The sequence below is a fragment of the Oxyura jamaicensis genome, chromosome 9 (genome assembly GCF_011077185.1).
Source record: "Oxyura jamaicensis isolate SHBP4307 breed ruddy duck chromosome 9, BPBGC_Ojam_1.0, whole genome shotgun sequence".
NCBI classification, from domain to species: domain Eukaryota; kingdom Metazoa; phylum Chordata; class Aves; order Anseriformes; family Anatidae; genus Oxyura; species Oxyura jamaicensis.
Window position 1 is genome coordinate 7,715,332 of NC_048901.1, and position 24,148 is coordinate 7,739,479.

The 24,148-nt window shown below is 42.4% G+C and overlaps 1 protein-coding gene and 1 long non-coding RNA gene across 7 annotated transcripts in view; both read left to right on the plus strand.

Moving 5' to 3' along the window:
* The first annotated feature begins 544 nt into the window (after window positions 1-544).
* On the plus strand, window positions 545-4,717 carry LOC118171617. Its single transcript, XR_004753280.1, has 2 exons — window positions 545-712; window positions 2,360-4,717. It is a non-coding gene; the product is annotated as an uncharacterized LOC118171617 (long non-coding RNA).
* Window positions 4,718-12,640: 7,923 nt separating this feature from the next.
* The window catches only part of PER2 (period circadian regulator 2), a 49,908-nt gene continuing 38,400 nt past the window's right edge, over window positions 12,641-24,148 (plus strand). For 2 of the 6 annotated variants that reach the window (XM_035334443.1, XM_035334444.1), the window contains exons 1-5: window positions 12,641-12,743; window positions 19,811-19,865; window positions 20,769-20,822; window positions 22,732-22,985; window positions 23,323-23,412. The gene's annotated coding sequence lies outside the window, so the exon portion shown is untranslated. The remainder of the gene's footprint in view (window positions 12,744-19,810; window positions 19,866-20,768; window positions 20,823-22,731; window positions 22,986-23,322; window positions 23,413-24,148) is intronic. The other 4 variants (XM_035334446.1, XM_035334445.1, XM_035334447.1 and 1 more) reach the window with 4 other exon arrangements.

The following is a 24,148-nucleotide window of genomic DNA, read 5'->3' on the forward strand; positions in this document are numbered from 1 at the left end:
CTTTCATTCCCTCTCTGTGTTAAGTGCTAAAGCCTTCTGGAAATTAAGATTTTTCTAATTCACTCTGAGCTTTTATATATTCAGTCTAACAGAAAAGAAAACAAAACCTGTTGTATAAACAATAATGAAGTCCATGCACAAAAAGGGTGAGGGGAAACTGGTATAACCATTAAAGAATCATGAAGAACAGATGCGTGAATGTGTTCAGTGCATGTGATCTTACTCTTAACTTTCTCAGTGGTGAAATAGGTTTCCCATTTAATAGAGCACCATTAACTGAGGGAACTCACAGCCACAAGGTACTGCTCGTTCAGACACTTGGTGTACTTTGGATGCTTTTTTTAAATGGAGAAAGGATTCTCTGAGAGGGATACAGACTCTATTGCAGGATCATCGTCTGCCTTAACTTGAAACAGCTGGTGCTTGCCACTAGCGTAATGGCTTAATGGGGCATGGGAGCTGTTGCTATCTTTATTGCTAGTAAGTAACTAAGCTCTTTGAAGGGACAAGAGGTGGAAGCTGCTTTTTTCCCCCTCCAGGTGATGACACCTACATTTTAAAATACATAAGCATCACAGTAAGTCCTAGACAGCTTTGTACCTTCATCCATATGGGGTATCACTCTCATTCAACAGGTCTAATTGTCCTGCAAATCACCTCAGTGTGTACAGAGGGCATAATATCATCTCCCCGTCCAAACCCACCAAAACAGGTAATCCCAAGAGGTTTCCTCATATGACGGTTTTCTATTAGAAAAGCTATAGATTTTTCCTTAGTAACTCTTAAGAAAGCTTGGCAATAAATCAGGGGCACTGTGAGTCTGTAAGGAGAAGCTAGGAAAAAGCAGTCACTGATTTCTTTCACACAGTGAATATTTTTGTTTACATGAAATAGCAAATAAGGACTGAGGTGAATTAGGTTGAAAGGTGCATATGAACATGAGACTGAAGAACAAAGGAAACTGATCAAAGCCAAAACGAGGCTTGTGCTACTAATTAAGGAAGCACAATGAGGTAATACTCTATTAGCACTCGTACAGTCAGGTTGGGTAGTTTTAGTTTTCTTGAAAGAAGACATCCAGATTTCCCATTTTCTAACTTAGAAGGAACTTTAGTATTAAAAAAAAAAAAAAAGTAAAACAGTAAAAATGTAATTATATGTAATGTAGAGATTAAGGAGAGGATAGCAGGACTGGTAAGATGATGAAAAAAATCAAATGCATTTTGCGTGCTGCTCAGAGAACAATTCCATATAATTCATGGAAGCTCAGGGAGAAAAAAAAGGACTGTTTCCTATGGTTTACTAAGTTACCAGTTTACTGAGCTACCAACTCTGAAACTTGCATATGCATTGGAAAGCCAACAGAAGATAGTTCAAGGACAAAACGAACCTTGAAGTGACTGTCCATGCACCTTGCTTTGTGAGCTGAAGTATGTGAAGGTAAGTGAATGAACAAGATGCTTTTAAGTCTTCCTGACAGACCTGAAATATCAAAAAATGTCTCACACAACTGAAAAAAAAATGGTCAAATTGCAATCTGAGAATAAAATCCTGTACTCTTGAGACTGTTAGAACTGTCTTGAGACTGTATGAAAGCAAACTGGGCAGTGATGATGACTACAAACAAAAACAAACCACCTCTTTTTGCTTTCTGAGGCCTTTCAAGCCTAGGAGAATATAACCTTGTAAAGCCACCTATGGTTTGGGCAGCTATTATCAGTTCTCACTACCTGTAAATATTAAAAATGTGGTAGACACTAAATACATTTTACTGTGGGAATTTCCTGATATCAAAGACACTCTGTTATTACTGTTTTAAGGCAGCTTTTAGAATGACTCTGCAGAAATAACAGCCTTTCCTTCTCCCTTAGCATCTGAACAGTCTAATTATAATTTAACAGCTGTTAGCTGAACTGCTTTACAGAGGCGGGTAAGTCTGGCTTTTCTGCCTTCTGTTGGCCATATTGCAGCTTTACTCCACTGAATGTAGTCAGTGGATTTGAGAATCAAATTTCTAGTGCTTATCTAATAATTGGCAGGTTGTTCTTTTAACTAGAGGATGTACAATACAACACTGTGTTACTTACATATTCTCTGGGTTAGCCTTGAAAACACCTGCTCTGTAGTCCAGCTTCACCAGGAGCCTGGCAAGACCTCTCAGTACCAGGCAGTGTGGGGCTATGTGATATAATCTGTAGTAAAAGACCACGAGCCTTAATTATAGTGCACTGCAAGAGCTGGGTATATCAAAGGTGTCACCAGCATCACATAGCCTTGTGCTAACCTATAGTTTGTTTCTTCTGTTTCATTCAGAAGTCTCAAAGGCTGAGTGGTTTTTGTATTTTGTTTCGTTTCTTAGGGGTGTTCACATACAAAAAGCAAAACTCTTGATTACTGCACTCACCATCTTAAGCATTTCTTGACCACACAGGTATCTGTTCCCTCTGAACACAAACGCTGGTTGAAAATGCAAATATTTTTGAGATGCCTTTGTTTGATAGATGGAAAAAATACAGTAGCAGCCTTTGCTGAGGACGAGAAAGGGCATCTCTGGGGAGCTGTAGGCAAAAGCAGTGTCCTTAAGGTTTGTCTATAACCTAGATGAGGAGCCAACCCACGCTTTGCTCTGCAGCCAAGCCTAGAACCTGAAGCACTTTGGAGTAAGAAAGCCAAGCTGGCTCTGTGGAAGCAACGTTGCAGCGTTTCTGAGGTGCTCTTCTCATTATGAACTGCCCTTGGCTGTATGTAGATTTATCAGCTCTTGTGTAGGATACTGAAGTGCCTTCTTCTGATGTAAGACACCATTGTCTTACAGGCATCCCTGTGTGGATTTTACCACAAAATGAACTTTGGGCAGTTAGATCATTACTACATGATTAAGTGCAGTGTGAACTCTTCTTTAGCCTTGTATGGCTGTACAACACATCACAATCACACCATCTGTACCTAAAACTAGGAGAAGCAAAAAGGTACATTATCCTTATAAAGGCAGCCCTTCAATAAATAATCTAACAAGCCTGCTCCTGTTTGACCCAGACGTGAGGAAGGAATCAACCCATCCAAACTAGCTGCTTCTATTCCTGATTGTTTTTTCTTTGTAGACCGTAGCAGAATTTGTGGAGCTTGCCGAACTGCTCTCTCCTTTCTTAATGTGCTGGCAGGAGTGTACACATTGCTATGTATCTATAATGCCAGAAAAAAGGTTGTCTTTTAAACTCTATTTTTCTTTGAAAAGGAAATAAATAAAATCTCTTGCTTTTAAAATTTCCTTAATGAAGAAAAAAACAACCAACCAACAAAACAACCAACCTCCCATTTGTCTAAGCTGGGTGGAGGTTCAGCTGCCTGCTTGCTGCATTGCCCAGAAGTGCAAGGGAGGTAAGGCTCCCAGAGGCAGCTGGGGAGCCCAAGCTGTGACCCCCCCCCCCGGTGCACAGCCTGGGGAATTTCAAAAACCAGCAGCAGCCAATGCGAACAGCAGTGCTCTGCTATGGCATGGGCACTGCCCGGCATCTTTCTGGTATTCTAGCAAATGTAATTCATAAATTAAACCAATGCAGATTAACAGTGCTAGGCTCATACATTCAAATTCAAAACAAATTCAGTCACAATTTGTCTGTACAGGGTTAAACAGCATTGTCTGTCCCTTAGGTTTGCCATTCTGCTGTAACAGATACTGATTTTAACAGAGTTCAGATCTCTTTCATCAGCTGAGTTACTTCAGCTCAGGGTTCAAATTTTCTGAAGTGGTCTCAAACTTACAGCGTTTTGGGGATGTGATTTTTGGCATTCCCTCATTCACCCTCTCTGTGCCACCCCACAGTAACCTGTTCTCTTTTCATGATGCTGCATGAAATACCATTTTCCCTTTATCTGGGCTATTACTTAGTCAATTAATTTACCTTTTATGTTCCCCGCTTTCTCTTTAGGAAAGGCATTGAGAAGATTTGGGTATAGCCATAATGTGCCACGTTGACTAAATCATCAAAGTCTTTGTACTCTTCCAGGGTTGCTTACCACATGCTGGCATTTTCAGGTTTAGCATTGCTTAGGGTAACTCTTGATTATGTTGCCTCACTTATCCTCAATAAATTCTCTCAACTCTTGTTTAAAAAACAGGTATATAATTTAAAATCACCTTTGTCTTGGAAGGAAACGCTCAAAATTTCTCGTGTGTATTACCCCTTTTGCAAGCATGCAAGGAGAAATACCTGTTGGTTCCTCCATGGAAGATGGAGCCAATACGAAGCATGTTGCCTGCAGCTGTCTGTACAAAGGCTCCCTGTGCCATGTGCTGTATGGGAATGAGCTCACTAGTTGAATAGAGCTACTGAACCAGTTACGGATGTAGTCTGACAGTCACAGAACAAACATGACTCATTTAAGAACGTTCCTTACCTTCCCTTTTAATGACTGGTTTCACCATAGTCAGTAAAGTAGAACTGAAGGGAGAACAAAGCGTTCTTCAGCCAGCTCCACACGGTGTTCTCGCACACCACCTGCTCTGCTGCATGAGTATGTTTGACACGTAAACAGAAGCAACTGTCCCTCCACAATGACAATATCCCTCTGATGTCCCAGACGCTGCAACAGAATCGCCTCTAGCAACAGATACTAACGTGCTACTGCTAACAATACTAACACAGTACTAACAGATGAGAAGATTAATGGCAAGGTTTTACAAACTACAAGGAAAAAGCCTTAAAACTACAAAACACTGGCATGTTGAGGAGAGACCATCATTTTTTCATGACAGTAATAATGGTGTTGATAAGAGAGCAGGGTTCCGCAAGTAAGGAAACTTGGGTCTAGTTTCACCAAGCCATCAAGGCTTGGTTATGTGGCTTCATGCTGAAGAGTGCTTGACTTCCATGTTCAGTTCTCTTAAGAAGGGCTAAGAAATGAACCCGTGCTACGTCTTCGCTTTCCCACCTTATGGTATGTCAATAATCACTTGAGTAAAGCTCTTTCAGAGAAAGTAGATAATAGAAATTATAACATCAGTGAAAACTTTGAAAATTTTAATCATTATTTGCGATATATTTTTGGTATAATAAAATCTCAACTCCACCAATGCCAACGACAAAGAACCTCTTGGTTATGCCCATAGAACTGAGGTTTCATCTCCTGTTCAGCCACTGCAGCCGGCAAATGGCAGCAAAATTTTCTGACTGTGCAATACAGTAGACCTCATACAAGGTCTTCTGCTATTGTTTCATTTTTATTATAGCAGACGGATCCTACCTAATTAACTCACAGTAGAAACAATGGCATGTATTCACTTCACCAGTAATGGCTCTGTCCAGATGGCACAGTGCAATTTTCAAGCATACTGCATTCTTGGTCTCCCTGTACAATTTATTTTACTGTAATCCACCACGTGGCTGGGGAAACAGACTGTTTATACAGATTTGGATTCTGTAACTGGCATTTATGTTAACTCAATGTGAATCTCAAGATTTGAGGCACAGTTACTTGTAAATGCTTCGTGACATGTTATGGAGTGCTGGTTTTGAGCAGTGATCTGTGTTTCTGAGGGACCCAAGTTCAAGCTCTAATGATTAAGTCTGAAGTGAGGTAAAGGCTTCTAGATGGTGGCAAGATGTGCTTTGATTGCGTTTTAGAGCTAGAAAAGAGGAGAGATTGTCTCAATGGACAGAGTCAGTATAAAACAAAAAAGTTGATTCATTGGTTATTAGGTTCCAGTGAAGTATAAAATCTGTCATTTTAAAAGCACTCCCTTTTTTGGTTTGCTTTCTGAAGTGCCTTGCATGTCTTCAAAACACCTCAAATTCTGCTGGCATTGAGACCCATCTCTTCTTCCAGAGGCAGAAGCAAGGAGAGGCCTAAATTGGCCTGATTTGTAAATTTTTGATTTGCAGGTAAGAAGAAACTGATTGCATAGATTTTAAAGTACTTCCACAATAGGTAACTTTATATTATTTTATATTATTTTTAGCAAGCTATGATATTTTCACTCTTTGTTTTGTTCCACCCACCCCTTTTTTTCTTATATATTTCTTAAGCTTTCTTATAGCAGTGTTTTAGTCTGAAGAAAGCCTTTCCCCTAATGAGCAACGTTTAGCTAATATTTCTTAGGATTACTAATCTCTGCTTTCCTTTTATACCCTTTAACCTCTCTCCTTTAAGGAATGAAAGCTTTTTTATTTTTATTTTTTTTTTCTCCTCTTGATTGAATTAAACGGCTTGTTTAATTTCTTTTATTGTGTGGTTACACAACTGAAGCATTGAATTCCAAAGTTCTGCTACAGCTAACAGAGTATTACATGTTACAAGCAGATTGAATGTCTCATTATGGCAGTAAGTATTATAGTTTTGTGGGTTTTTATGTAAATAAGGCTCCCGTGATCACTCTGCTTGGTTGCCTCTCTCCATTCACCTAATAATTTTGACTTTATTGGCCAGTGTCTACAAATGTGACTAATGGGAAGAAGTCCCAAAGATACTTGAGCTATATCATTTCCAAGAAATTTTCAATAAATTAGATACCTGGAAACCCAGGTAGATGAGGAAAGTCTCCCTGGAGCTGCACTGAGGAAAGGGTTGCAGTAAAGTTCATACCAATTAAACACCAAATGATGCACAAAGATGGGAACAATTTCTGCCCTGTTTGTTTCACTTACTGTCTTCTTTTGAGCTCAAAACTATTTAAATAAAAGGGAGTTATCCTGATAGAGTATATACTGGTTCTTGGCAACGTGGATCAATGAAAGAGTGCAAAGTGAGCAGTTATTTCTCTTTTAATTTGTGACTTATCAGAACTTTCTAATTTATTTGTAGATGCAATCTGTGAAGCTTTACTTACTGAAGTATCTAGAAGCGACTTGGTCTACTAGGGAGACTAGGGAGTGCTGCAGTGCCCGACATGCTTATTATAGTCCCTACTTTGTTTCCCAGTAGAATACCCAGGTATGTCAGGCCTCTCTTCAGGGCTGCACCTCTTCCTGAAGCAAACACAGCCAGTCAGTATGCACACTCCTGAAAACAAAACCAAGCTTCCACCTACTTCAGGAGCAGCAGCGTTGAGTTCAAAAAGGCTCACGTGTGAACTAACACTAGAAAACTAATTGAGGTAGAACAGTAATGAGAAACTCAATCTAAAAATGAAGTGGTTTTAATTAAGAGACACTCTTCAGAATTACTCTGAATTATACAGAAATAGGCTCTTTATCATTTAAAATTTGGCTCTTCCTTCCTCACCAACTATAAATGACTGAGCTGTGAGTAGTAGACTTAGTAGAAGGAATGCCTGATTGGCTTTAGTTATGCCTGTGAATGTGATGTGGTCTCACTGTAGGTGTGTTGGAGCAGATTCTAGCAGTCTGCAACTTGGCATCCAATTTCTTACAAATGTTTCTCTTATAATCGGTTAATGCTATAATCTGTTTCTTAAAAATGAGAACAAATTGCAGACGAAGTGTGCCTCTAGAGTCCTGGCAGCTAAGGGCAGCAGCATGACCCCACAGCACAATGACTGGGAGTTTAGCTGGGAACAAGAAAGTTCCCAGTTCCAATCCTGTGCCAAGACCTTGTCCAGTATTTTATGTAATGACTACTTAACAAAAGGTGCATAAATACTCAGCAGAGGGGAAGCCAGTACCCAGATCTTGTCTCTCCAGTTTTATTCTGTCTTTAAATGTAGGTGTGCCTCTCGCTCCATTTTATTAAGAGACTGGTAACACTTCACTCCGCTGGAGTCCAAAAGGAGATGGTAAATGTGATGGAAATCAGTGAACACTGTGTACCCTTAGACCGAGACCAAGAGCATGACAGGAATCAGTGGCTGTGCGGAGGCCAGGGCTGGGCCACACTGCTACGGGCCCAGCACCAGGCCGTAGGCCCTGCTGCTCAGGTGTGTGTGGAGAAATCCAGGCACCTCAAGGAGATCTGCTATGTGTGGCCATGGTTAACCCAGAAAGTTGTGTGCCTCGGGTAGCAAAAGCTGTGGAAATGCTATTCTACTGTCTACATGTAAAAAGAGCTTTCCCACTCGTTTCATCATGTCTGCCAGTCCATGCTGAACATGGACTCTGAAGTGTACCTGCTCACGAAGGAACCAAATTCAGTTGCTTAATGTTCAGGAAACTACCACAAAAAGAGTTTGGACAGATTAATAAATTAATAAATAAAAACTTTCTCAACAAGTAGCCAAGCAAGTAGAAGAGTAGGCAAAAGTAAGGGTCAAGACCATATAACCATGAGGGAGGGGGTGGTAGCAAGGCATTAGCAGTGGCAGGGATGGGGCAGCACAGCCTTGATAAAGGTTAAAACCATTGTAAAAGCTGTCTTTGGCACCTCACTGGATAGTTTTTAACGGTGAACACCAGCCTGGTGGAGGCTATTACTTTCAGTGCAGAAGAGGGTGTATAAATCCAACACAGGAGGCAGCAATGAGGATACATTTTTTCTGTTTAGCATCCCTTACTAGTGCTCTTATGCTAGGGTAATGACTTGCCTAGTGTAATGACCTGCCAATTTCATTTTAAGTCCCTAACTCCCCAATTCCCCATACCATAGGCTGATACCAATAGGCCCTGAAACCTCCGCTCTGCCCCAGAATGCTGTCATCTATCCTGTTTTGTTTTGGCTTTAGTGGCCTGCAGCTGTGATGTGATCCAACCAGAAACTTCTTTCATGGGATTTTTCAGTCAAATCAATTTCCTAATCTGGCTGACAGTACAGTTACATAATCTCTACTTTTTAAGTCAGTGGAGGTGGTGTGACTGTTCCTCTTGGTGGCTGTGTAAGGTCTTAGACCAGCTTAGGTAGATTGTGAAACCACACACTAGCACTCTGAGTTGTGCAGGAAGGAAAACCTTTTTTCAGCCCTATGGATTCAATTCAGGCTTTCTTCAGACTTCTGTGAGGCTGACTGCAGAAAATGAGTCGCTACCACACACAGAACAGCAGGATACTGGACCTGGGGGTGCCCAGAATTTGCCAGGAATACAGAGCTGTATTATTTGCTTCTGAATTCATGTAGGGGACTTGGGGATCAGCATATGTAACTACAGTGGTGAGGTACACCCCTTCCCTTTGTATTCTTTCAGTCATTCTAAAACAGAACAATTCAATGTTCCCTTATATGTCACTTTTCAAGATACTCAAAACTTAAAATTGCACTGAGGTTGTCAACAGAAACCAAATAAAAACAATTAGAAAACAGTAAGAAAGGGGACAGAATGAAAAGTTACATTCCCCAGAATTCTTTATGAAAGGAGTTCCACCCAAGGAAGGCCACACACCTTTGCAAAGGACTTCTGAGCTGCAGCACTTATCAGAAGTTTGCTGCTTGAGTTGGAGTTCTGCATTGCCTATGTTCCTTTACCTTTCAACCAAAGAGTGTCCAAGACTGTATGGATATTGCTATCTACCTGCTTGTTATACTTTGTTCCTACACTTGGTAATGCTTTTAGAAAAACCTGCCCATATAGTCACTGGTAATGAGGAAAGTGTTGTTGTTGTTTTTTTTTTTTTTTTTTTTTTTTCTGCTTCCCTCATCTTTTGTCTGTACGACGGCAACAGTGACGCCTCTTGCTCATTAGCAAAATGCCTTTCCGGATCTCTGCAAGAATCAATGAAAGTCAGCATCACTGTAAATGATGAGTAATTAGACTTAGGAAATGAAGAATTAGTCGTGGGCTCCAGCTGCAAGACATTGATTTTTTTTTCTTTCCCTGAACAATATACAGTTCCATCAGTGCTGTGATGTAACATAACAGGTAGCTTTTGCAAGTGGGCAAGCTGAAGCACAAGAAAGCATAGCTACTTGAAAAAGATGAGCCCTATCTCCTTAACAGTAACCAAATCAAAGCAAACAGTCCTTAGGTACTTTTTCAGGAGTCTGACTCTATTTTTTTCCTCCACATTGAAGGATTTGTTTATTTATTTATTTTGCAAAATGTTGACACTGTCAATGTGTTGCTGCTTACCAGAACTAAGATACTTTTGTTAAGCAAAGATTCTAACTTTTTTTTTGGTCAGGATGCTGGGAAAATGTCCAACATTCTGTGAGGGGAAAAAAAAAGTACTGATAATATTAAGCAGTACTGGAGGCAGGGGGAATTTCACACACAAAAAGTATTCCTTTATGCCTTTTTTTTTTTTTTTAAATGTTAAAAACTTTTTAAAAAATAAGAAAAAAAAAAAAAAAAAGGAGGGAAAAAGAAAAAGCTCTACCAATTCATCTTCTGGGATTTCAGAAAGATACCTTGCTGGAGGAGAAAAAAAATAAATAAGAAAGGCTAGTCAAGGAAAAGATTCAATAGCATCTGCAGACTAAGTATCGGTACTGCAGTTTGACCAATGCTAGTTCTACATTTGAAAGAAAACTGCAAGGCCCAAACCTGGCTGCTTCTGGATGGATGCTCCTTAGGAGAGCCTGCTGCCTTTCACTGTGTTTCACATCAGTGGGTAGTTGCCTTGCAAAACTAAATGGGGGAGCCAGGTAGAATTTAAAGCAGGACAGCACCCCACTTCTCCAGACAAAAGTTGCTACGGGTGAATACTAGTGCGAGATCTGGGGTGTTGCATGGTGAAACAAACAAATGGACATATATAAAGGACTTGATTCCAAGAGTTACAACTCAATACAAAAGAATAAACAAAGCTGGAAAAAAAAATCACAACCACTTGAATGTTTTTGTAATACATTCTTCTTTGTGCTTTTTTTTTTTTTTTTTGTACGTGCAAGGAAACGTACTGTACTTATTTGGCTCTTAAAACCCTTATGCAATAGCTATTTAGTAAGCAGAGTTACCTTAAAATCAAAACAAAGCACTTTGCTATGAATTTTATCCTGTTGCAATTTACAATCATTTTCTTTTGCTTTGTTTCTTAACATATGAGCTATTGTGTCACCGGTAATATTCACTGGTCTAGAAGACATGTGCCTGACATTTCATACTGGTGTTGCCTGGAATAACTCGAATCTAAATACACGATTCCAAACTTTCAGAAAATTGGAACAGTAAACTTTTTTTTTTTTTTTTTGACTGGTTCCAGCTGCACAATCGCATTTTGAGTAAGTTTCCCCCATTTCTGTAACTTTTATTTTTATATTGTAAATTATTTTAAAAAGCTATAAATACTAAAAGGTGTCAAGAATAGAACTTGAAACTGATTCCCTGCAAGTGTGGAGGTTGGCCAAAATAATTGTTCAGTATTCCTTTAAAGTAAGCAGAACTGAAGCGATGCATCTGGTTGGTACTAGGTGGAGAAAGTACCATCTGGTGATGGTAACTACTGTTCTCCTGCTAGAACTGGCCCGTTCCACCACAGTGATGGATGCGTCTCCTGTTCTGGTTGTTCTGGGAGCTCATTCAGCTTGAGAGCAGTGCCACAGTTTGCCTCCAGTTCCCCCCCGTGTGCACTCCGACAAGGTGGGGGCAGGCGGGCCTCAAAGTTTTTGCTTGGTGGAAGTGCCTTACTTGGAACCTGTGGTTAGAGGTGGAGCCCTCAGCACCAGCTCCAGACAGGTCATTTTGGCATGTGACACGATAAACATTATCCCATGGAACCCAAGAACGTCGTTCTACATCCCTCCAACCCAGCCAACCCTGAAGAGGAGAATTTAAACAGATGATGAGGTTCCGGAGGTGAAGCACTAAGACCAGTAAGTTGACCAAACTATAGAGAGAATATCTAATTAGGATTAGTCTTTAAATTAGACTCTTCAGAGGAGTACAAACTAAAAATGGGATCCTGATAAGCTGACTTGTGCTTTGCAACAAATCCAGTTGCAGGATCTGGTCTTAATGCTTCCACTCCCCACCCCCTCTCTTCTCCAGGAGTTAAATACTGCACGGTGCTTTACTCACAAGCTGTTTCTGTAATAGCAGTTGCTTAAATATGTATGTACCTAATGGACTTATCCTTAACACCACGGCGAGAGAGGGAAGCAGCATTAACCTCATTTTGCAGATAAACAGTGGAAGCCCCGGTGGCTCCCCACTCCCCTACGCAGCGACGGCACGTATGCAGCGAGCGTGGAAGTGCTGTTACAGCCAGGCTGGCAGCGCTTTGGCACCTCCGCTGCTCCTTCTCCTTGTAGCCACGTATGGGGATGAAGGCAAAGGAGGCTCCGAACAAGGATGAACTATCGTAGCTGCTGAGGGAGCTCGGCTCGTTTCGTTTCGAGACATTTCTCCTCAGACAGAGCAGCCAGGCGTTGGGACGGGCTGCCCAGGGAGGTGGTGGCGTCACCGTCCCTGGGGGTGTTCGAGGAGAGGCTGGACGTGGTGCCTGGGGACACGGTTAGGGGGTGACAGTGGTGGTGGGGAAGGTTGGACGGAGGAGCCTGGAGGTCTCTCCCGCCGCGGCGCCTCACTGCTCCTCCCAGCAGGGCCGGGCCCGGTCCTGTCACGGAGCCACCGCCGCCCCCCGCCCTAAGCCCCGCCCCTCGCCGGCCGCGCGCTGACGTCACGGGCGGCTCCGCGGGAGCGGGGTGGGTGGGGGAGGGGCAGCCTCGGCCGTTGCGGCCGCTGGAAACATGGTGCCACACGTGAGGCTTATGTAAAGTGAGCGGCGTGCGGCGCAGCCAATGGACGAGCAGCGCGCCCCGCCCCCGCCGTGCTCGGCAGCGGGCGTCACGCTCCGGCGGCCAATGGCAGCGCGGCGGGGGCGGGCGCCGAGCGGCCGGTCACGTTTCTGCCTGTATGAAGTCGGGGCCGGGCTGCGCCGCGCCGTGCCGGGCAGGGCTGCGCCGGGCCGGGGGGCGCGCGGTGAGTTGGGGCCTGGCGGGCGCTGCTCCGCGGCCGGGGATGGGGCGGCGCGGCGGGGAGGGGGGTGCGGGTGGGCTACCCCCGGCCCCCGGCCCATCGTTACGTAACGGTCGCCGTGGGGGCGGGACCGGCCCCCCCCCGCTGCTCCCCCCCGCACCCCCCAGCCCATGGGGACTCCCCGGCGCGGGGCCCGGGGCTCCCCTCACAGCGCCTCGGGCAGGGGGCGGCGGGGCCCGGGGAGCGGCCGGGCCGACGGCGGGGAGCTCCGGCACCGGGAGCCGGGGGTGGGGAAGCGGACCGAGGGGGTCGCCCCGGCGCCGTGCCCGCAGCCACAGGTGGGCGGGCAGCGGGTCCCGGCCGTGCCCGTGCCGCGTCCGGGGGCTGCGCGGCGGCGGCGGCGGGGCGCGGAGGGTGGCGGCGTGCTGCTCCATGTGCGGTTACAAAACGGTTTATGTAAGGCCGGCTCCGGGCGCGCCGCTCAGCGGGGCGGCGGCGGGCGGGTGGCACGGCCCGGGCTGCGGGGCTGGGGAACGTCCCGCGGTGTCAGCGGGACCCGGGGCTGAGGGGGTTCGGAGTTGGTTGGAGTGAAGCGTAAGGTTAGGGCAGTACGTCCGGAGGGTGTTCAAGAAGTGCGTTGGCCTCGGCTTTTAGGCTGTAAGGGGTCTTTCGTTTCCTTTACTTTTCCAGATGTGAGACCCAGAGGCATGCTGCCACGGAGTAGCTACTGCCTATGTATTCACAAATAAAGGAGAAAAGGTGGAAATCTCGTGGCGTTTCCAGCAATAAGACTGCCTGTGCAAGTCAAAAGCAGAGTCAGAAACTGATTTAGTCCAGTGAGAATTAGTTTCAAGTTGCCAGTATTGTTTCAGCCACGGAGTTTCTTTGCAGATGGCAGTTAATGTTAGTTATCAGTTCTCAAAGCTACAGCAGATTTTTAGAGCTGGCCTTTGATTATTGTCCAGGTAAAATCCAAATTCATCGCTGTGATGGCAGTGAGGAATATCGACTTAAATGCAAATGGCCAATTTTGATAACGTACGTTTTCTCATTAAACCAGAGTATGCCAAGCTGTCAGTTAAGCACGTGGTGTGTTCTATAAGTGTTTCTAAGTGTTTCTGGATCATTTGAGGCCATTGAACTTGATAAAACTCAAACTTTTCATGCCTGCTGGAGTTCCTTAGTGTCTACACTTGTCCTTAGTCTTCCTGCCCTTGGGCCCAGTGCTGCGTATGTGCTTTATGCAGTGGATTTCACAAACAAAATTCAGGAGTAGGGCCTAGAACTGGGCTCATGTCACCAAGAGTGCCCCCGCTGTTGTGCTGTAACATCAGGTCCCTTCTTGCTTATGCTTGTGTGTGTTTGCATGCTCTTCTGGTCTTCCTGCTATTTCTTACTGCAGCTTGCTTTGTTTCTGCAAAGTGAGCAAGTTTTACTGGAGGACTGGACAGCATCCTCACTTGATGCAGGCTTTGCTGTTAGCCTTGTGATTAGGGCACTGTCCTGAGGTGTGGAGTCCTTCTGGCCTGCTGCTGGTCAGAGCAGGTTGCTTATCTTAGACACGAAATTAAAAACCAGGACCTGTGGCCTAGGGTGAAAGAAGAAAGTCATATCCTTCAGTTTTGGTGTGAGTTTGGCTGTTCCAGGTGTTTAATTGAAGGTAGAAGGGAGGACACCCAGGCTGCCAACTACCCAAGTAAAGCAGTGTCCAGCTCCATGTGGTGAGAGAACCTGCCCTGCCCCGTAACGTAGCTTGCCTTAATCAGAACGTAAAGGTGCGGAAAGAAGGATTTTGGCTGCTGTGTACTTTCTTCAGATTCAGCAAGTTTTTTGGATCCGTGATCCAAAGACTAAGTGGTTTTGCCAACACTTTTGTTTATTTGTCAGTTGCTATGACTTGTAAACTTCCTATGTTTGTTTTAACACGAATGCACTCTGTGAAAATCTAAGTAATCTTCATTTTCACACTTTACTTGTATTCCTTTTGTATTTCCACAGGGAGTCATAAAGAGACAGCATATTGCAGTAGCTCTTAGCATAATACCTTTTCCCCACTTCTTTTCTCAGTCACTAAGATTAAAATATGTAACAGTCTCAGCTTATTGAATAAACTTATTTGTGTGTCCCTTGATACACACTTCTATAGTGATAAATTTCCCCTATGAAAAAATCACTTTTTTATGTGTGTGCCACAGTATGGGATCAGAGTAAATGGGATAAAAGTTCTAGACTTTTCTTCTACCTCAGACTTTGTTATGACCGGGAAGTGTTTGCTTTAGATACAGACTGATAAACCAATTTTCTTCTTCCGGGGTTCTTGCCACACCTGTAATTCTCTTACACCTTTACAATATTAAAATGCACTCTGCTGTAGAAAAGTTTTTTTTTTTTTTAACCTTTTAAAGTGTAGGCACATGGGCAAGTTACTGTGGGATGAGGTATATTTGGTGTGGTGTAGTAGAAAAGCGAGTAAATTGTCACTAACCAGTAGAGCAAGTAAATTATCACTAGTCTAGATCAGGTATAGTGTTTTATATAGGGTTGCTGTCATTGGCCTATGTTAAAAGGGAACGTCATGTTCCTACTGGGGTGTTGTGTAATACTTGGCACGAGTGTGCTGTAGCCACTGTATTATATTGATACCGTTACCACATCATAATTACTGGATAATCAGGTGTTTCTGAAAAGGAATTTTAGTGTCCAGTGGTGGTTGCATGGCCTAGAATTCCTGTCTGAGGACGGTGGATTACAGAAACTCTCAGCTGCATTATCCTGCTGCATTCATACTGTCCGCATCCAGTTATATCCCTGTTGCGCAAGTTTGAAACTGCGCGACTAGTTATTACGTTAACCTCTCTTGTCAAGCACTGAACAGCAAATAGGTCAATTATATCACAAAGAATAACATAGATACTAATTCTGTGGTTCTGGAGGGCTTTGACTTGTGGTTTTGGTACAGGTGATGTTGGGTGCAGGAGATAGCAATGCTGCTTGCTGACAGTTTGTGTACTGCGTAAAGGTGCCTGACCCCTCTCCTGCTTCACAACTGTTCCCTGAGCTGAAATGATGCTGTGGTGGGGCCGGAATGTCACTCCCTCCTGTGCTGTTGGTAGTAAGGCAAACCTTTGGCTTCCTAGCTGTTGCTTAGTCAAGAATGAGTCCACCTTTTGACAAGCGGAGAGAAGCTTATTTTTTTAGCTACAGGTGAAATACTTCCTTCTGTGAAGCGTGTTTTGAGGGTGTGGGAGAAGAGAAGGTGGCTGTCAGAAACGCTCTTCATGGGCTATTGATTTTGTGATCTGTTGCTGGGAGATCTTGTGACCCATGGCCACTCTTGCGAAAGACAGAATGGCAGAAGACCGAAATGAAGGAGGATCAGAGGGTTTGGGTATGCCTGCAGAGGAGAAGCTCAGAAGCTACTCTTTGGAGCATGATCTGTTCCTGCTGGCTGTGAACCAGCAACCCCATGTGTCAGGGAAGCACCCGAGCACATGGGAATCCACATGTCTGAGCACATGCGCGGTGATCTGGTACTCTAGTAAGTGGCTTAGTAGATCACCAGGCAGGCATGCTTGTGCAGCCTGCTTGTGCTCTGCCTGCCAGCATTGCTAGTACACGGGCAGATCAGACTTTTGTGCCTCTGTTTGGCATTTCAAAGGTTATCCTTCAAGTGTAGATATGATCTTTATGTCTAACTGCCTGCGTTAGACTTGTACCAGTCCGGTACAAGGTTCTCTTACGTGGCTGTCTGTGCTTCTTGCTGAGTTCCCAAGGGACAGCAGCAGTGTATCGACCTTCTTACAAGCTGCACGGGCAGTAGGTTGGGAGTGTGTGTTCGCCATCATGCACACCAGTGAGGTTATGAGATTTTTTTTGTGTGAGTAAAAGCCACTGTAAGGCCAAGAAAAGTTTTGTACAGATGTTCTCAGCTGCTGCTCAAATGCTGCTGAAATAGTATGTGGAAGTCTTAGAGGAGCCTTCTGATTCCTTTGGCTTGTTTTGGTAGTCTGATTTACATGACTTCACTTCTAGGACATGGTAAGAAATAAGGCTAAATTTACCTCTCCTGAGATAAGTAACCATGGAGTATGATTCGTTTTTCTTTGTTTTCTCCCAGTAGAAAGCAAAGCTTTACTGGGAGTGCTGAAGGGATAGAGATTTAACATGCTGTATACATGACAAATAAACTGAGAAACACAGAGTAGCCCCTTTGTCTGCGCAGGAGTACAAGGTTATTGAGTATGACTGTAGAAGTTCTGGGCAGGACGGACTGGTGTTCATCCTGAAAAGATGCGACAGTGGGTGTTTGTATGCCAAAATGATAGGGAAAGGCTTTGGGGTTTTGCTTCCAGCTGTTGTTGAGTATATTGTGGTAACTTCTAATGCTTGATTATTTTTTTTTCCTATAGATTGAATTGTTGGAGAGTTCCTTGTATAGGTGTTTCAAATTGGCATTTTTAATGTGGAACCAATGCTATACCATCTTTCCAACATGCTGTTCTTAAATTGTGTAAAACAACACTTGTATTTGGCATAATTGAAGCTTAGGGATGCAAGATGAAGTGTTCAGGATGTCCAGTACTTGTATTTGTCATTGGTCTTGCTTCCTTTTCTCCTTATTCCTTCCCTCTTTTGTATCTTGGTATGACTTTTGTGCTTGACCTTATTTCATGTTCTTTAATGCTTCTGCTACTTCGTTTCTTTAATTGTACAAAGATCTTCAGTACATAAAGCACTTCTTTGCTCTCAATTACATCTCTGCCATAGGTTCCCGGGTGATTCGATCTCTTATGTCTCTGTACTAATATATCCAGCTTGCAGGACAAGTACATCATGTTTGTTAGGTGGCTGTGCTTTGTGGAGTGTATTAATGACTTGCTGTAGAGTCTTGCAGAATGGGACTTCCATTCTGACTGCAGTAACAGGCATGAGCTGTAGTCATCTCTAAAGAGCAGCACTCACCTGAACCTTCTGTAAACGTAATACGATGTGATGCAATTCTGCTGTCGTCACCCCCTGGAGAGGAGTTCTCACCGAATAGTAAAACTGAAATGTGATTCTGCTTTACTAGTGAAATATATAACTGGATGGTGGAACATGCTAACTTTTCCCTCTGTTCTGTGGCAATGCTTTCTCAGATATATTATATTTGTTATTTTGCCCCTAGAGGAGAAGAGTTGACTTAAGCAAACAGAGTTTTTATCACTGTTTTCTTGTTTAATAACTTTTCCAATTCCCCTCAGAAATAGTTTCCTATTCAGAAAGAAATTCAAACATCTTTAAATTTACATTTAATAGAAAGCATTTTAGTTCACCTTTAAAAAGTACACAAGACCTATTGTAGTATTGGAAGGAAGAATGCATGGAAACTCTCCCGAGGCATGTAAAGGAGACTGCATTTAGCCTCTTCACAAAATACCCCAGCACGGGCTGCAGCAGTCTTGTCCATCACGGATGTGTTTCTGTGTTGGCACCTCTTTTTCCTTCCCAAAAAGTGCCCGCCCTGCTGACAGTTGAACTTAGCTCTGTGCCAGGGTTTGTTGCTCACGGTGAAGGAGTAGATGTGAGGAAGTCAGTTTCTGTTTGCTGATCGCTCCAGATCCGTGTTGGCGATCTGAGCAGCAGTGGTGGGGCCAGCAGAGCGTGGCGTACTTGCCTCAAAGAGGACAGTCCCTGCCGGGTGGCTGAGTTGCTTGCTGCCCTGACTGCTTTCGGGGGCTACTTTTGTGACTGGCTTCTTACAGCTGCAGGAAAGCAAATGATGAATCAGGAGCTGGCCCAGGTCAGTGAGCACAGCATAGGTGAGATTGTTTGACCTTCCATGAGGTAAACTTGCTAAGGTCAACAATGTCCTGCTACTGGGCTATTCATAGTAAGATTGAGTTGACTTTGTCCGGTTACCTCAGGCAAACTCTGCTATTAGTTACCCCACGGAGAAAATAGGCAGCTTTAAAAATAACAGAACCAATCTAAAACGGGGGGAATGAATTAATAGAGTTGGTTTGGATGCTTCAGGAGCTGGAGTGATTGGTGGTATGTTCATAGGTAGGTCCATTTAGGAACCATTTGTGGGGGACTCAGGGATTTTTGTTCTGCTTGGCTCTCTGGGATGCAGCTGAAGACAAAGGGTAATTAAACTAAAAGAAGGTAGATTTAGATCAGGTATTTGGAACAAGTTACTTACTATAAGGGTGGTGGAACACTGGCCCAGGCTGCCCAGAGCAGCTGTGGCTGCCCCATCCCTGGCAGTGCCCAAGGCCAGGCTGGATGGGGCTGGGGGCAGCCTGGGATGGGGGGAGGGGGCCCTGCCCAGGGCAGGGGGCTGGAGCCAGGTGGGCTTTGAGGTCCCTTCCACCCCAAACCATTCTGTGATTCATTTTATATAATTTGGATGTAAGTAAAAGAAGCCTCTCTCTTTTTATTAAGCTGAGAACAGCTTTTGCTTCAAAAATGCATACCTGTATTTTGGAATGTGAAACCAGTCTGGGTTGTGATGTCAGTACTTTCACTCAGTTGAATTGGTGATCTGCAGCATTTATTTTTTTTTAATCTCCTAAGGCTAATTTGGAATGAGCATTTTGGTGGTGAAATGTTTCAAAACTGTAGTATGTAGAAGAAGAAACAAATTGAATTCAAATATATGATCCACATTTTATACTAGGTCATACTCATTTTCAGCATGGATGCTCTCAAATAAGTAAGTGGTTGTTTTTGAAGTAAATTGTGTTGATATGTGTACTGTCTAAACAGTGTTCGAACAATAAATGGTTATTATGGAGATGAAGTTGTGTTTTTTCTTGTATTTACAAAGGGAATAGAATTCAGTGAATTACTCTATACATTGCTTGAGGGAGATTTGGAACTTAGGTTACAATAATAGTAGATACCTATCAATAAAATTTCCTACACTTTTTCTCATTTTGTATTTGTAGTCTTTTTAACTGCTCTTCATCTGTGGAGTACATACCTTACATGGTTGGGCTTGTATTCCATTATTAAATGGACCTGATTCATGTTTCATAAATAATTTTGCATCTTGCATGTAAAACTCCTTTTTGTTTGTTTTGTAGGAATATATCAATGACGCTTTCAGAATTGGAAAGACTGATAAGTACATTCATTAAGGTGAGTGAGTGTCTTATGATCTCCCCAAGAAAGTGATTTCTAGTTTATTCTAAACTGATTTTTTGTTGTTGCTGCTTTGGATAGCTCCCTTGAGCTGTAGTCTGTCAGAGTGCAGAGAACTGTAAAGATAATCAGGATATTATGTTTTTAAAGACTTTCACAAATCACTGAGTACCCAGAAATGATGTGGCTTCTCTAAATTGTTAGGAAACTGAAATTATTCAGTCTAGCATCCAGTATCCAGTGCTACATCTGCATTGTTTGCTGTAGAGTAGTTATTGATAAATTCCAGTCTCTTGAAGGTGTGTTAAAGAGTCTTAATAATAACTCGGGGGTCCAGAAAACAAAGTTGTTAGTGTTGTTCAGATAATTAGGATGATAGTTCAGGAGGGAGGAAAAGGAAAATATTCAAGATTTGATATGGAAAGCAGATTATAGCTTCCAACAATGTTTTTGGTCAGTTTTGTAATGAACTGATACTATTCTAATCTCTGTTCAAGAAATTGAACACATGGCATCAGAGCTACCGAGTTATGCATGTTTCTGTTCAAAGTGTTAGCAACTAATGACAAAGAAGCTTATTATAACTCGTGGGATATGCATGGTAAAATACGAAAACCCAATAGATCCTTAGCTAATGGAGGAGGCAAATCGTCTAATAGCTTTGTTATATGTGATCTGGTAATAGGACAGTATTAGCCTAAGGAAGGAGAGGGAAGCACAGCAGTTCTGGGTAATACTGTAATGTTCCAAGATAGATGAAACTGAGTATTTTGAGGATTAATACTATACTGCCCACTTTTTCCTTATGATTAAAACAAAAATCGTTTTGCTGCTGCTATAAGACTTGAACTGAATAGGTTCTTAAATCTGAAAATGTTTGTTCTCTTTTCAATACTGCAGGTGTGACTTCAAGGCTCTTCAGAAAGTCTACTTGATTGGGATTCTCTCATACAGGTGTGTTCCTTAAAACAGGTTGTTACTTCTTTTCTAATGTTGAAGTCTTCTGTGCTTTGAATAGATACACCTCAGCATCAAAGGAAGTGTTGTCATGGGCTCTACATTCTTTTTATACCGATCAATTTAGACTTTCTGTGGAAAAGACTTTCCTCAGATGCCATAGATGGATGAACTGGGCTTACTCAGTCAACTGTGTATTTCTTCTGGTTAATAATAGAAAACCAGAAGATTAGATTCAATTGTCTCTAGTTTTACTCAGACTGATGAAAGACCCTGGCTTGAATGACTTGTATAGAGGTTTCGGTTGAAACTCCTTTTGATGTAGATTTGTCCTAGCTTTCTCTTAATTTGTGGAGAGGCTTATGATGAGAATTTTAAGTAGTTACAAGAGTTTTTTTCTTAATACCTTCCTAAATGCATTAAGTAGATGAAACAGATATAAGCAATTAAAATGATACATGTTGTTGCTGTGAATAGCATGCATAGCATACATATTTTCAAATGTATACTTTAAGCCTCTGTGTAAAGATGTCATGATGGAGCTCACAAAGCTAGAAAAGTGCTGTGTCCCTTCATAAATTGTTGGGCAAATCCTTGTGATTTTTCTATATATCTTAGTGATATACCTTTCCTTTATAAAGGAAATATGGAATACAGGGATGTGAGTTGTGAGTGAAGTGGACAAGCTGACTTTCAACACTAGTTAGATCTTTCTTTAAAAGACATTCCACATCTTCAGCATCTGTGCTTAAAATTACAGAATCTGAAAGTAGCTCTGAATAAAGCTATTTCCTAACGCTTCTCTTGGCCAGAGATACAGAGCTTATTTAAATCCTGTTTTGTCAATTGATGATAAAGGTAAAATACTTAAAGAACTAATGTGCACAGATTTGTACCATAGTCTGAGACTTGCAGAACACATCAGCATTGTGACATGATGCAGAATGGAACGTTGTGAATAAATTCTTCCTTAAGTCTGGCCAACAGAAATGTACTTTTAGCAGTTGCTAGATGTGCTGCATTTTAAATTAACGTGTATTAACATGGCTGTCATCCAAAACAGTTAGTTTTGTAAACAATCAAAAGCCATCTGGACGTGGTCCTGGGCAGCCAGCTGTGGATGGCCGTGCTTGAGCAGGGTGTTGGACCAGATAAACCCAGGCATCTTCCAACCTCAGCCATTCTGTGAATTGCAGTTTGCTTACTGCCTAAAACTGGAATCATAGAATCATTGAGGTTGGAAGAGACCTCCAAGATCATCTGGTCCAACCATCATGATACTACTACTGTCACCCTCTAAACCATGTCCCTAAGCACTAGGTCCAACCTTTCCTTGAACACCCCCGGGGAAGGGACACCACTGCTTCCCTGGGCAACCCGTTCTGATGCCTGACTGTTCTTTCTGAGAAGAAATGTCTCCTAATGTCAAACCTAAACCTCCCCTGGTGCAACTTGAGGCCAATCCCTCTAGTCCTTTCACTAGCTACCTGTGAGAAGAGGCCAATCTCCAGCTCTCCACACCTCATAGCAAGCCTACAGAGATGTAGATGAGATTAGGTTTATTAGATTAAGTCTTAAAACTGGATATTCTAAATAAACTGAAGCATGTGGACCTCCTGTTGAATATGTTGGGCACTTTGCTGTTCTCTACTGGAGGATTTAGCCCTTCACTCTTAGTGGTTGTGTCAGCTTGTGCAGACCTTAATGTGCAAAGTATGACACCGTACTGATAGTGGATCAGAAGTTACTGCTGAGAGCAGAAGTTACTTTATCTAATGTATAAGGTTCTGCTATTTTAAAACTTCACAAGACCTTATTGTAGACCATAAGTGTTTAAAACACAAACTTGTATCTGATTCCTCTGCTGCATGACAGTTTCATATTTAACCAATGTTTATCTGCATAGGAATGGCATAACTGTGAGCATCTCTCTGGTATCTGTTTGAAGAGGACACTGTTGGGGGGCCCAGGTATTTCTTTTATATTTTATAGTTGTAGAGGTGTCCGGACTCTGTAATGGTCAAAGAATTCCAGTAGAAGAGGATGAGACAAGAATTAAATGCATGTGGGAGACTCTGGACCTAGGCACTTCATGCTTTTGATGCTAGCTGGGAGGGAACTTGATAAACATTTTTACCAACTTTTCATAGGAAGAAACAGGTAAGGAACATGTATAATTGTTATGATTGATGTTAATGGAGAGTTTCTTTATTTTCCCGTAGACCTCATGCAGAAAATATATTGTTCTGTTTGTTTTACCTTAAGCTGTGATTTCAGTCATACACATATTCATTCAGAACTATTTTTGGATATAAACTGGGAATTGCATTATTTAATTGAAGCAGAGAGGTTTTTTTAGCTTAATTATGCTTATTCATAAAATCAGGTTTGAGTTGTTTTGTTTGTTTTTCCACTGAGAAAGCAACGTGGATGCAAGCATCTTTGCTATGGATGCAAGGGCCTGGCCTGATGCTTATGCTGATCTCTTCCTGCATAGATGCTGCTATAACTTCAGGGTCTGGCACTTGGATGGCTCTGGATAAAGGCTTTGTATTGGCCAGTTCCTCTTGTAAAGTGAATGGCAGCTGTAAATGATGGCTAAGTAGGATCACCTGTTTAAAGATATTTACTTCTGTTTAACTAATGGTCCTGTACTGAGGGTTTTGTTGAACTTGAAGGTGGATCTTTATTAACAAATCATGAAACAAATGCTATGAAATCAGATTCTGTGAAGTATTTGCATTGTTCTAGATGCTAATGGTAATTTAATAAATTGATATAAAGTTCTAGCTTATACTTCATTCCTTCTTAAGAAAAAAGTGTTTTTGTTTTTTTTTATGGTGGCTTGCAGTGGGATGAGGAGTCTATTCAAAAAGCAGATTTCGTTAGTATCTTTAACCAGTCCTGCAGGAAATTTTTACACATCTTTTGTTATGTTTCATATATGTTTCTGCAATTTCATATGTTTCTGCAATTCTTTTCTTGCTCCATTCTCCGAATGTGGCCTAGTGAAGATACTTTGGAATTGTTCTGCTGCTGCAAAAACTGAAGCTCTTAGTTTTATTGCTGGTGAAGTTGTACAGCTAGACATGCTACTTCTCAGATTGTTTGTTTACAAGTTTTTTCCTGACACTTTGCTACTACCAAGCACTCAATTATAGTTTAATTGCACAGGGAGAGTGCATTCATTGTAGGCATTAATTTCCATTTTTTTCTAAAACTGCATAATACGATTAAATCACTGCTAGTTGTTTATCGTACAAATAAGAAAACTTGGCTATTTTGTCAAACGGTCCTCCAGAAGGTATGTGGAAAACATTCTC